General features: G+C 38.7%; 1 long non-coding RNA gene across 1 annotated transcript; it reads right to left on the reverse strand.

The window, feature by feature from the left end:
* Positions 1 to 1,236: 1,236 nt before the first annotated feature.
* Positions 1,237 to 2,565, reverse strand: LOC107774244 (uncharacterized). The gene is made up of 2 exons (XR_012699857.1): positions 2,165 to 2,565; positions 1,237 to 1,410 (listed from the first exon to the last, which is right to left on the reverse strand). It is a non-coding gene; the product is annotated as an uncharacterized LOC107774244 (long non-coding RNA).
* Between the last annotated feature and the right edge of the window lie 10,594 nt (positions 2,566 to 13,159).

The following is a 13,159-nucleotide window of genomic DNA, read 5'->3' on the forward strand; positions in this document are numbered from 1 at the left end:
TTTTCATCGGTCCGCGAAAACAAAGTTCGGGTAAGGAATTCTGTTAATCGGAGAGAAGGTATAAGGCATTCCCCGAGTCTCGTGGTTCGAGCACGGTCGCTTTATTGAGATAAACTTGGCTTGAATTAATTTTGGACAAACAGTGATTTATATTATTTTCATGTTTTACCTATCCTCTTTTATCCCTTGATTGTTAGGAAAAATTAAAGAATATTTTTGAATAATAAGATGTCATAACCACACTACGCAAGCGAATGTGTGATCAACGAAATTTATTATTTAGTTATAACGGTGCTACGCAAGCGAATATGCAGTCATGACAGACGATTGTTAGCACGTTATTTACTTTTGAAAAATTATTGCAATTGTGTTGGAGGAAATATTAACCCTCTTTTTTCTTCCAGAAAATTTATTAAATGTCACTACCACGCTATGCAAACGAATCCGTGATTATGACAAAATATTTATAAATTAATTAAAACTATTGAATATGACATGAAATTGATGAATTAACTTATTAAAAGTTAAGCGTCACGCTATACAAGTGAGTCCGTGAAGTTAAAGCGCACCTACTATTTGCCTAACGTTTAAATTAATTAAAGGGAAACTAGTTAATTAAAATAGTAGAAAAATCTGATATTATTATTATTATTTCGAGCTTTATAGTTGGGAAAAATTATGCAAATAAATGTTGGACCAACTTTATCTATTTTAAAAGAAATGAGCCAACTTCTTGTTAAAAAAAAAATGGGCCAGCTTGTATGGAGCTTTTGGGCTGCTGGAATTTATTATTAAAATGGGCCAAGAAATGAATTTCAATTGGCCCAATGCTATATAGAAGAAAATGGGTAATTTTGTTGTTTAAAGGTAAATGGGTCAACTTTTATCTTTGATTCAATAAGGTCCAAAGTTGATACAATCTTAGCTCTTTACTTAGTTTGAATTCATGACCATTAACTACATAGTCACAATTGTATAAACGCCCACTTTACAAAAATAGCCATTTTTGCAAATCCAGCAAAATGGCCAGATTCACAAAGATATTATCACAACATTCCTAGAAGCATATGTTGGCAGTGAAATTTCAGCAATTAAAACGAACTCATGCTAGGTGTTATACACCTAAAGTCATTCATGGCATACTTAACATTGTTACTCGGATATAATAGCTTGAAAACATGCATAAAAAATTCATAAACGACTTACATATCACATTCAAAAACTTACAACTCAATATTCAAGTATTATGAAGGACTATATTCACATTATCACATGCTTGATACATAACAATAACATACAAGCTCTTTTGTTGTCAAACTATTCATCACATCAAACACATTTAAATGGTGCAGCATGTTCAAGTTGTTCCCATTGCTGAAAATACGTACATTACGAGTCTTAAAGGATTACCTGGTAGCAAAAGAATAAACAGTAGTTCAACAACTAAAGCAGCATAAAAACAGCAGCAAAACCAGCAACAAATTCGTGTTAAAACAACCCGAAAACTTAGATAGGGAACCCAGAAACGAACTCTAAAGAGGATTTATACTTTTTTAAAAGTTTGCAATCTAAGATTCACTCCCAAAGCTCACCATTTCAGCTTACTTTTCATGTGTTCAACTGCTGAATTTTATTTTTGTTTTTGTGACAAAGCAGTTATAAAAATGCCCCCCCTGGAAGTGTGATGGAGTCCCCTCTATATATCAAAACAACCAGTTATTTCAAAAAATTAAAAATCAATCTTTTTGACAAATTTTTCTACAAAATCTGCTCTTAAATTCAAAAAGCAAGACTTTCTAGTTCAAATCTTGTTAAGTATTTCAAATAATATCTGCTCTCCACTATTTAAGATAGACTTTATTCAAAAAATGTCCAAAGGTCTACATTTTCTTACCAAATAATTTGACTTTTGAGTATTGTACTCAAAGAGTCTTGAAGCAGTAAACAAACAAACAAACAAGTACCATATACTCTTAAGTATTTTTCATTACCTCACTTTTATCAATACAAAATTATTTTACTACTTCAACAAGTGCAAAAACAGAAAATTTAACATTTCAAACTTCAAAAACTAATGCTAAAATAATTAATAATAGACAAAAATAAAATCTGAAAAATAAAATAAAAATAAAAAAATCAGCCATGAAAAAGAATAGTATTTTACCATTTTACACATCAAAAGGCCGAAAAAATGGTGGTATGCCAAAGAGGGTGTTCCGGGAGGTCGCTGGAATTAGGTCGAATTTTGGTCACCGGATTTTTGGAGTAGAATTGACATCAATAGCTAGGTCTTGAGGAGCTTTATCCATTGATGTAGGTATTTTGGGGTGGTAGTGGTTGGAGCTTCAAGAATTTGGGCGAAAAAGTGACGGGAAAGTTTCCTAGATCTAAGATTCAAGGAGTTTGAGGGATTTTTTTAGGATTTGGTTTGGAGATATGGAAAGAGGAAGTTGTGGAGATTACGTGGTGTGAATTTGGAGGTGTTTGGAGGTGGTTCGCCGGCTGCGGCGGTGGGCGGAGCTGGGGCGACGTAGAGAGAGTAAAGAGAGAGAGAAGAGAGAAGAAGGAGAGGGAAAGAAGAGAGAGGAAATAAGGGGGAAATGGGGCAAATTTTTGGGGATTTTAGGCTTTAAATACCTAGGATGAAGATCAAACTAGGACCGTTGGATTAAATCAAGATGGGTGGATGAGATTGAATCTTGTCACTTAACCAAAACGACGTAGTTTCAAGACAAAACTACGTCGTTTTAAGCTCTTCTTGGCAGCCCCCTTTTGGACCGGGTTTGGGCTCTTTGGGCTCAAATTTTGGGCCAATTTTGGCACAATTTTAATTAAATTACACTAGCCCAAACCCTACCCCATTTATCAAACCATTACTCAAATCTTAAAACATATACATACACAAATAAGAACAAACAAACACACACACACATACTTATTATATATATAGGCGAAAATTAGGCATTTACAATTTGTAGTACTTAATAAGAACACAATGACTTCAATTTAAGACTCAGGGGCATGCTGGACAACGATGTATAGATACTCATCACCATGCTTATACGTCGTACTCAACAAATAACACATAGCAAATAAGACTTGACTCTTAATCCCTCAAGCTAAGGTTAGACCAAACACTTACCTCAAACTTCCACGGCCAACTCAAGCCTCAAACACCGCTTTTCCTATAAAATTAACCTCCAAATAACTCGTATCTAGTCCAATTGATTTAACAATATCAATAAATGTTAAAGAATTCATACACAATGCTTATTTATAGGTTTTCTATCATTTTCCCAAAAAGTCAAAAATCGACCCCGGGCCCGCTTGGTCAAAACATGAGGTTCGGACCAAAACCCGATCACCCATTAGCCCACGAGTCCGAATATGTAATTAAATTTGAAATCCAACCCCAAAGCGAGGTCTCAATTCCAATTATTCAAAAAGCCCTAACTCTACCCAAATTCCCAATTTTCTACCATTAAAACCCTAGGATTTTAGATAAAAGTTTATGAAATACATTAGAGAGTTCAAAGAAATCAGTTAGTGGACACTTACTTATGATTTGGGAATAAAATTTCTTGAGAAAATCGCCCTAGGCCTTCTATTTTTGGTGAAAATTTGAAAGAGAAAATGCCGAAGTTTATTTTAAAAGACTTCACTACCCGACTCTCGCACATGCAGTGCTTGTGTCACACCTGCGCAAACGCACGTGCGGAAAATTGACCGCTTCTACGGAAATGATTAGGCCCGCTGGGGCCGCACCTGCGAGAGGGGATCCGCTCCTGCGGAATTGCTTATGCGGAAGCTTGCCGGCATCTGCGAGAGGGATGGACCGCACCTGTGACCCTATATGCGCACCTGCGAGCTCGCACCTGCGGTGCTTGACTCGCAGGTGCGGTTACACCAGAACTGATGCAACAACAGTGTTTTTCCTAAGTCTAACACCCCGGAACCTACCTGAAACTCACCAGAGCCCTCGGGGCTCCAAACCAAACATGCATACTAACTCAAAAACATCATATGAACTTATTCGTGCGATCAAATTTCCAAACTAACACCTTTAACAACGAATTTAACATTAAAATCAAAGAAAAAATCTCAAGAACACTTAAGTTCCAAATTTCACAACTGCGGGTCCGATTCACGACATTTGACCTCCGTTTATTACAAAATTTTACAGGTTCGGCTTAAATCACATATAAGACCTATACCGGGCTCCAAAACCAAAATACTGATCTGATACCATCAACTTCCAAACATATTCCATTTCCAAAAACTGATATATATTCTAGAAAATAATTTTCTTTAAAAATTCATTTCTCGGGCTTGGGACCTCGGAATTCGATTTCGGGCATACGCCCAAGTCCCATATTTTCCTACGAACCCTTCGGGACCGTCAAATCACGGGTCCGGGGTCCGTTTGTCCAAAATATTGATCGAAGTCAACTTAAATTCATTTTAAAGGCAAATTTTATCATTTTTCACAGATTTTCACATAATGGCTTGCTGGCTACACGCCTGGACTGTACACACAAATCGAGGTGATGCAGAGAGAGGTTTTTAAGGCCCTGAAACACAGAATTTATTTCTAAAACAAGTGATAACCTTTTGGATAATCACAAATAATTGGTGCTACTGGCCTAGATTTATGCTTTGATTATTAGAGTTGACTTCTAATTGATTTCGGAGTTAGTTCTTGCCTTATTTAACCTAGTACTTAATTGCTAATTGATTCTTTTATAAGGTTTTCCTTAAATCAAGTAGTACTAGCCTGACTTTACTCGATCCTATCTTGTTAATTGATTCATACTGACGTTAATTGATTTTTATTCCTTATTTGTGTATGACTGGTTCCTTACCTTATTATTTTACTTCATTATGTGCTATTTAAACCCCCTTCAGAACAACTTTCAAAGAAAACTTCACCATTCTCGAACTCTCATATTTTTTTCATTACAAACTTAAGCTCTCTCTAGCTTCTGTGCTAAGTGGTTGTTATTTGGCCAGCAGAAAGCTAAGGCCAGGCTATTCTGGAACCTACCTATTTCTACATATTTAATTTTTCCTCTACTGGTATGTGCTAACTCCTATTATCTCGTTCTATTCTATATGTTCATGTAGTCATCTTTATCACAGCCCTCACCATGCTCTTGTTGATACATGATTCTCGACCATCTCTTTTCTCGATTGTTATGCCTTAGCTCTTGTTATCCAATTCTATTCTATGTGATTATATGATTAATTCACCTCAAATCTCGATATATTTCTATTTGTCATATGTTTCCTGTTTGTTTCTTCCTAACTAGTATGCCTAACTCCTGTTAACCTATCATATTCTGTGTGCTAGCATGGATAGTTTACCTTAACATATTTCTGTTTGATCCATAATTTCTGTGTACTTCTTTCTAGACTGGTATGCTTTAATTTCCTACGATCCTACTTTATGTGTTTGTTTGGTTGTTTATCTTAACTTCAACATGCTTAGGTTCAATGTCTGTCTATATGTTTCCACCTAGTGGTAATTAATGAACCAAATCAACTTCAGTTGTATGTAACTTTGTTGATTCAGTTGTATGCCTCTATTCGTAACATGTTTAGATACTACTAATATGTGGCTAATTCTGTCTGTTGATTCAAGTGCCCTTGCTTTTGTGATCACTAATATGAGTATCCAGTCTAAATAAATAATCTGTCTGAACCATGTGCTGAGTATGGTTTCTGCTTGTACAATTCTGTTGCAACTTATTCCTATACACTTCTGAAAACAAACTGTTTTTCACAAAACTATCCCCTACCCTTGCATAATGTTTTCAAACTCTTACTCTTAGCTAACTAGGGTCCTGCCATCCCCAGCGTGAACATTGCTTAGGGTCCATGAGACTCCTCTGAACTCTGACACATTGGGACTGGTTTTCCAATCCTTTGTGAATTATGTTGAACATCTGATTCTGGTGTGAGCATTGCCCGGGGTCCCTGAGGCCCTTAGGAACTTTGACACACCGGGAACTAGTTTAATGTTTTATGGGTTGGCTACCACTATGCTCAGAGGTGCTATGTTTGAAGGACTGGTTTCCAGGATTGATGTTTGGCCTGCCAAAGCTCCCTATAGTATAATGATTCTTTCATTGTGTAATTTATTCATGTCGGTCAGTAATAATATTTTTTTGTAAAAATAGATATTGGGGTTATTAGTAAAAGTTAGGGGGTTTATTCTTACATCTCTGTTGAAATTGGGTAGAGATCCTGCCTATAGGACTTGACTATGCTAATTGCACTATGTGAATACTGTATTATGTTTAGAGATCCTGCTCATAGGATTTTATGATCGTTGGACTCTGTGCTAGACTTTACGTTTAATTCTGCACGTTAGAAATCCTATTTATAGTATCTGCACGTATTTTCAATTCAATGTGCATTAGTAACCATGTCGATAGGATCTTGTCTGTTTGAATAACAATTTTCCTGGTAATATGCTTAAAGGATTCTGCCTGCACATGAGTAATAGAGATCCTCCCTATAGGAACTAAAGTCGCCTAGAAACCATGCCTATAGGACTTATCTCATTCTTTAAAATCTTGAATGAGATAATAGAGATCCTGACTATAGGAACTAAAGTCGCCTAGAAAGCATGCCTATAGGACTTATCTTATTTTGCATCACTAGAAATCCTGCTTCTACGTATTTTGCATCACTAGAAATCCTGCTTCAAAGTATTTTGCATCACTAGAAATCATGCTTCTAAGTCATTTCTCAAATTTGCATCAATAATCATGTTTTCAAAACCTTCATGTGTGCATTAGAAATCATGTTTCTAGGAATTTCTTTGGTGAACTCATTAGGCAACTAATTAACGCTTTTATTTGCCTAGGAATCATGCCTATAGGAAACACATTTAAAATTATTTTTGACAACTTAGATATCATGCCTATAGGAAACACATTTAAAGTCAGTGTCACGCTTATGATCAGTTTCAGCACTTAGGAAGCATGCATATAGGGTTTAAAAGATAAAAATTTGCCTGTTAAGAATCAATCACTAGTTTATAGAATTATGGTCTGATTAACGTTTAGATACCATGTCTATAGGGTTCTACCGGTTATCCCTTAGGCAAGCCTGTAGGACAATTAAATCTTGGGTTTAAAATTGTGATTTTCTTGCTGCTTGAAATGTGCTCAGATTCAATAAGTGATAAAAAATCAGTAGGTAAACTGATAAGTATTCACCTCTTCGCCTTAATAAAACTATTGTATATTCTGTTTGTACTCATTTAGATAACCTGCCTATAGGACTCCTAAATTTATAAAAAAAACTGCTTGTTTGAATGGCATGCACTTGTTTTGTGTCTTTTTGTAGAGGTATATATGATCACCTTAAGTGATCTTTTATGTGACAGTCCTACTTATTTTGTTTCTCGCTTAGCTTTCTCCTTTTAAGCACCACAGGTGAGAATAGAACCACCTTAAATAGAGGTCCTAAATACCTCCAAGGCCACAGGTAAGGGACGGGTAGTGCACACATAGGATATGTATTCGATACTGTTAAAATGCTTAGGTAATAATTAAGGGGAGGGTAATCGGGTAGTAAAGGGTATAATGACATGTGCGCTAATGCTACGCGTAATGCCTCTATTTGAGGAAGGTTACAGAATATTGCACAAAAGTGATCCTATAGGCTAATAAACCTAGGACCCCCTTTATTCTCGTTTTTAAAAAATATCTCTATTTGTTTAAATTGCTTTTTGACTAATTCTCTTAAATTGAGTTTGGTCGGGACCCACCGTTGTGGACCTCGAGGGGTGCCTAACACCTTCCCCTCAAGATAATTTCAAGCCCTTACCCAATCTCTGTAAAAGCAAACCGATTTATGAGTTATTTGTTCTAGGTGCCCTATGCACCTTAATCCGTTAGGTGGCGACTCTTCAAATTCCATACCTAATTCCCAAAACAAAATGTCGAAACCCGGACTCTGCGAGGAAAAAAGGGGGAGCGACAAAGAAAACAGTAACAATGAAGAAACACAGTAAACAATATGCTTGCACCAACGAAAGTGATAGACATAGCAAAACAAGTACACTGCATCATCCTTCGTGCTTTTACTCTCATCCTCAATATAAGAAACAATAGAAACGGCACGGCATCACCCTTCGTGCTTTAATTCTCTCATAACATGGCACGGAATCACCCTTCGTGCATTGACACTCACAGAATATAGCACGTCATCACCCTTCATGCTTTATCACTCACAGAATATGGCACGACATCACCCTTCGTGCATTATCACTCACTCAAAAAACATTGCATGGCATCACCCTTCGTGCTTTAACACTCTCCCTTACCAAAACTATGATCAATAACAACAGGGAGACAGAGATATCAAAATAATAGGGAGATAGAAATATCACAACAAGTCTTACATCAACATTTAATTCCACAATACCAGCCTCAGCTCTGAGTCAATACTCAATCAATACCCAATTCCATACAACATGCTAAGAAATTCTCAACATATGAAATATCGAGTCTAAACACAAAATATATGATCAAAGAGTACCACATTAACAAGAATAAGACTAACTCACATGATATGACCCGACAACAACACATAGGTACCCGTCACCTTACGTATACGTTGTACATAACATCAAAACACGTAGCAAATAGGCAGATAATACCTAATCCCTCAAGCCAGGGTTAGACCCAACACTTACTTCGCTCCAAGGGCCAAACTGAAAGCTTAACCGCAGCTTTTCCCTTTACTCCAGCCTCCGGACCAATAGAATCTAGCAAATTACCAACCAAACAATTCAATTTAAGCCTTAGGAACTACCCATGATAGCAAGGAATTCAATTTAGGCTATTTTTAAAAAAGTTAACAAAAGTCAACACTCGGACTCGCTTGGTCCAAACCCGAAATTTGGACTAAAACTCAATTACCCGTTCTCTCCCGAGTCCTGATATACAATTGATTTTGGAATCTGACCTCAATTTGAGGTCTAAATCCTCAAATTTCAAAATTCCTAAGTTCTACCCCAACAATCCCTAATTCCACCATGAAAACCCTAGATTCTAGGATGAAATCTTGTAAAAAGAAGTTAAAGAGCGAAAGAAATGAGTTTAAAATTACTTACTTATGATTTGGGGAAGATAGAGTATTTGAAAAAACGCCTCTTATGTTTTAGGGTTTTAAAAATTTAAAAATGGATGAAAAGTCCCATTTATATAGTCCTCTCAGATCCCATTACGCGGGCCACGAAAAACCAACCACGGCCGTGAACCTCACCGCAGTCCGCGAATTAGTGGGCGCGACCGCGAAAATTTTGGCCTTACCCACCGCTGTCCGCGAAGCCCTCCGCCACGGCAACAAAATTGCACCGTGGTCCGCGAAGTTTCCAGCGCGGCAATGTTTTTCTACCGCGGTCCGCGAATTTTACTACGTGGCCGCTCCTAGGTTCAAAAACCTGTTACTCTGCAACTACCCTACACCCAGTCTTTTCTAAGCCTAGACATCTCGCAGCCTATCCGAAACTCACCCGAGCCCTCGGGGCTCCAAACCGAACATGCACACAAGTCTTAAAACATCACATGAGCTTGCTCCCATGATCAAATCACCAAAATAACATCATCAACTACGGATTTAGCACCAAATTTCATGAAATTTTCAAGATAGTTTCAAACTTCTATTTTGTCAACCCAAGGTCTGTATCACGTCAACTAAACTTTGTTTTTCACCAAATTTCATAGAGATGACTTAAATATTATATTAAACATGTACCGGGCTCCGGAACCAAAATACAGGCCCAATACCAATGAAATCAAACATTAATCAATTCCTTTAATTCCTTAGAATTTCAGTCTTACAATTTTTATCAAAAATATATTTCTCGGTCTTGGGACCTCGGAATTCGATTCCGGGCATATACCTAGATCTCATATTTTTCTGCGGACCCACTAGGACCAACAAAACACGGGTTCGGGTCAGTTTACCCAAAACATTGACCGAAGTCAACTAAAATTAACTTTTTAAGCCAAAAATTATTATTTTTATCAATTTTCCACATAAAGGCTTTCTGGAAGTGCGCCCGGACTGTGAATGTAAATCGAGGAGGGGAAAATTAAGGTTTTTAAGACCTCAGGGTGTAGAATTACATTTTAAATTATAAGAAGACCTTTTGGGTCATCACATTCTCCACCTCTAAAACAACCGTTCGTCCTCGAATGGACATAGAAAAATACCTGAGCTGGGAAAAAGATGGGGATATCTACTCCGGATATCGGACTCGGACTCCAGATAATTGCCTCAACAGGCTGACCTCTCCACTGCACATGAACTGAAAGATAACTCTTTGATCTCAGCTGGCGAATCTGACGATCTGGAATAGCTACCGGCTCCTCCTCGTAACTCAAATATTTGTCCAATTGGACAGAGCTGAAATCGAACACGTGGGATTGATCACCATGATACTTCTGGAGCATAGACACGTGGAATACCGGATGAACTGCTGATAAATTGGGTGGTAATGCGAGCTCGTAAGCCACCTCACCCACTCTCCAAAGAATCTCAAAAAGCCCAATGTACCTTGGGCTCAATTTGCCCTTCTTTCGAAATCTCATGACACCCTTCATGGGTGATACATAAAGCAACACTCTCTCTCCGACCATGAATGCAACATCTTGGACCTTACGGTCGGCGTAACTCTTATGCCTGGACTAAGTTGCACGAAGCCTGTCCTGAATGATCTGGACCCTATCCAAGGCATCCTGTACTAACTCTATACCCAATAACCGAACCTCTCCCGGCTCGAACCATCCGATTGGCGATTGACACCGTCTACTATATAATGCCTCATAGGGAGCCATCTGGATGCTCGACTGATAACTGTTGTTGTAGGCAAACTCCGCTAATGGCAAGAACTGATCCCAAGAGACTCCAAAGTCAATAACACAAGCGCAGAGCATATCCTTTAAGATTTGAATAGTACGCTCGGACTGTCTATCCATCTGAGGGTGAAATGTTGAGCTCAGCTCGACCTGCGTACCCAACTCACGTTGTACTGCCCTTCAAAAATTCGAGGTGAACTGCGTACCTCGATCAGAAATGATAGAAACGGGCTCACCATGAAGACGAACGATATCTCAGATATAATATTTGACATCCGCTCCGAAGAATAGGAAACTGCCATAGGAATGAAATGTGCTGACCATAGTGATACGTTCCCACTTCCACTCAGGAATCTCAATCCTCTGAAACAAACCACCAGGTCTTTGATGCTCATACTTTACTTTCTGACAATTCAAACACCGAGCTACATATACAAATATATATCCTTCTTTACCCTCCTCCACCAATAATGTTACCGCAAGTCATGATACATCTTGGTGACTCCCGGATGAATAGAATACCAGGAACTATGAGCCTCCTCTAGAATCAACTCACGAAGCCCATCCATATTAGGCACGCAAAAATAACCCTGCATCCTTAGAACTCCATCATCTCCCACTGTAACATGCTTAGCATCTTCGTGCTGCACTGTTTGACAAGCAAATGAGGGACATCATACTGCCGCTCCCTGATATTCTCAAACACGGAAGACTGAGCAATTGTGCAAGCCAAAACACGATTAGGTTCAGAAACATCCAACCTCACGAACTGACTGGCCAGAGCCTGAACATCTAATGCAAGCGGTCTCTCACCGACTAGAATATACGCAAGGCTACCCATACTAGCTGACTTCCTACTCAAATCATCGGCCACCACATTGGCCTTCCTGGGATGATACAAGATGGTGATATCATAGTCTTTCAATAGCTCCAACTACCATATCTGCCTTAAATTTAGCTCCTTCTGCTTGAACAAATACTGCAAACTCTTGTGATCCGTGAACACCTCACACGACATGCCATACAGATGTGCCTCCAATTCTTTAGCGCGTGAACAATGGGTGCTAGCTCCAAATAGCGAACTGGATAATTCATCTCGTGAATCTTCAGCTACTGCGAAGCATATGCAATAACATTGCCACCCTGCATCAATACCGCACGAAGTCCAATATAAGATGGATCACAATATACGGTATAAGGTTCTCAACTGGTGGGCAACAACAACACTGGCACTGTAAGCAGTCTTGAGCTTCTGAAAACTCGCCTCACACTTGTCTGACCATCTGAACGGGGCACCCTTCTAAGTCAACCTGGTCATCGGGGCTGCTATAGATGAAAACCCCTCCACAAACCGATGGTAATAGCCTGCTAATCCTAAGAAACTGCGGATCTTTGTAGTTGATGTGGGTCTGGGTCAATTCTTGACTGCCTCAATCTTCTTCGGATCCACCTGAATACCCTCTACCTATACAACGTGACCCAAGAAAGCAACTGAACTCAACCAAAACTCGCACTTCGAAAACTTAGCATATAACCGGCTGCCCCTCAAAGTCTAGAGAACGGTCCGAAGATACTGCTCATGCTTCTCCTGACTGCGGGAATATATCAAGATATAGTCAATAAAGCAAATTATAAAGGAATCCAAATAGGGCCTGACCACTCGGTTCATCAAATCCATGAATGTTGTTGGGGCATTTGTCAACCCAAATGAGATCACTAAAAACTCATATTGCCCATACCGAGTCGGAAAAGCTGTCTTAGGGACATCGGATTCCCTAATCCTCAATTGATGGTAACCAGATCTAAAATCAATCTTCGAAAACACTTTGGCACCCTGAAGTTGATCAAATAAATCATCATTCCTTGGCAATGGTACTTGTTCGTGATGGTGACTTTGTTCAATTGCCGATAATCTATACACATCATCATCGATCCATCCTTCTTCTTTACAAACAACACCGCCGCACCCCAGGGTAAGACACAAGGTCTAATAGAGCCCTTATCTAGCAAATCTTGTAACTGCTCCTTCAATTCCTTCAACGACGGCGAGGCCATATGTAATGGGCTGAGTGCCCAAGGCCAAATCAATGTGAAAGTTAATGTCCCTATCGGGTCATATCCTTGGCAGGTCTGCAGGAAATACCTCTAGAAACTCACAAACAATTGTTATAGAATCCATGGAAGGAACCTCGGTGCTAGAATCATGAACATAAGCCAAATAAGTCAAACACCCCTTCTCTACCATACTCCTAGCCTTCATATAAGAGACAACCCTGCTG

This window comes from Nicotiana tabacum, chromosome 16, assembly GCF_000715075.1.
Source record: "Nicotiana tabacum cultivar K326 chromosome 16, ASM71507v2, whole genome shotgun sequence".
Taxonomy (NCBI): Eukaryota; Viridiplantae; Streptophyta; class Magnoliopsida; order Solanales; family Solanaceae; genus Nicotiana; species Nicotiana tabacum.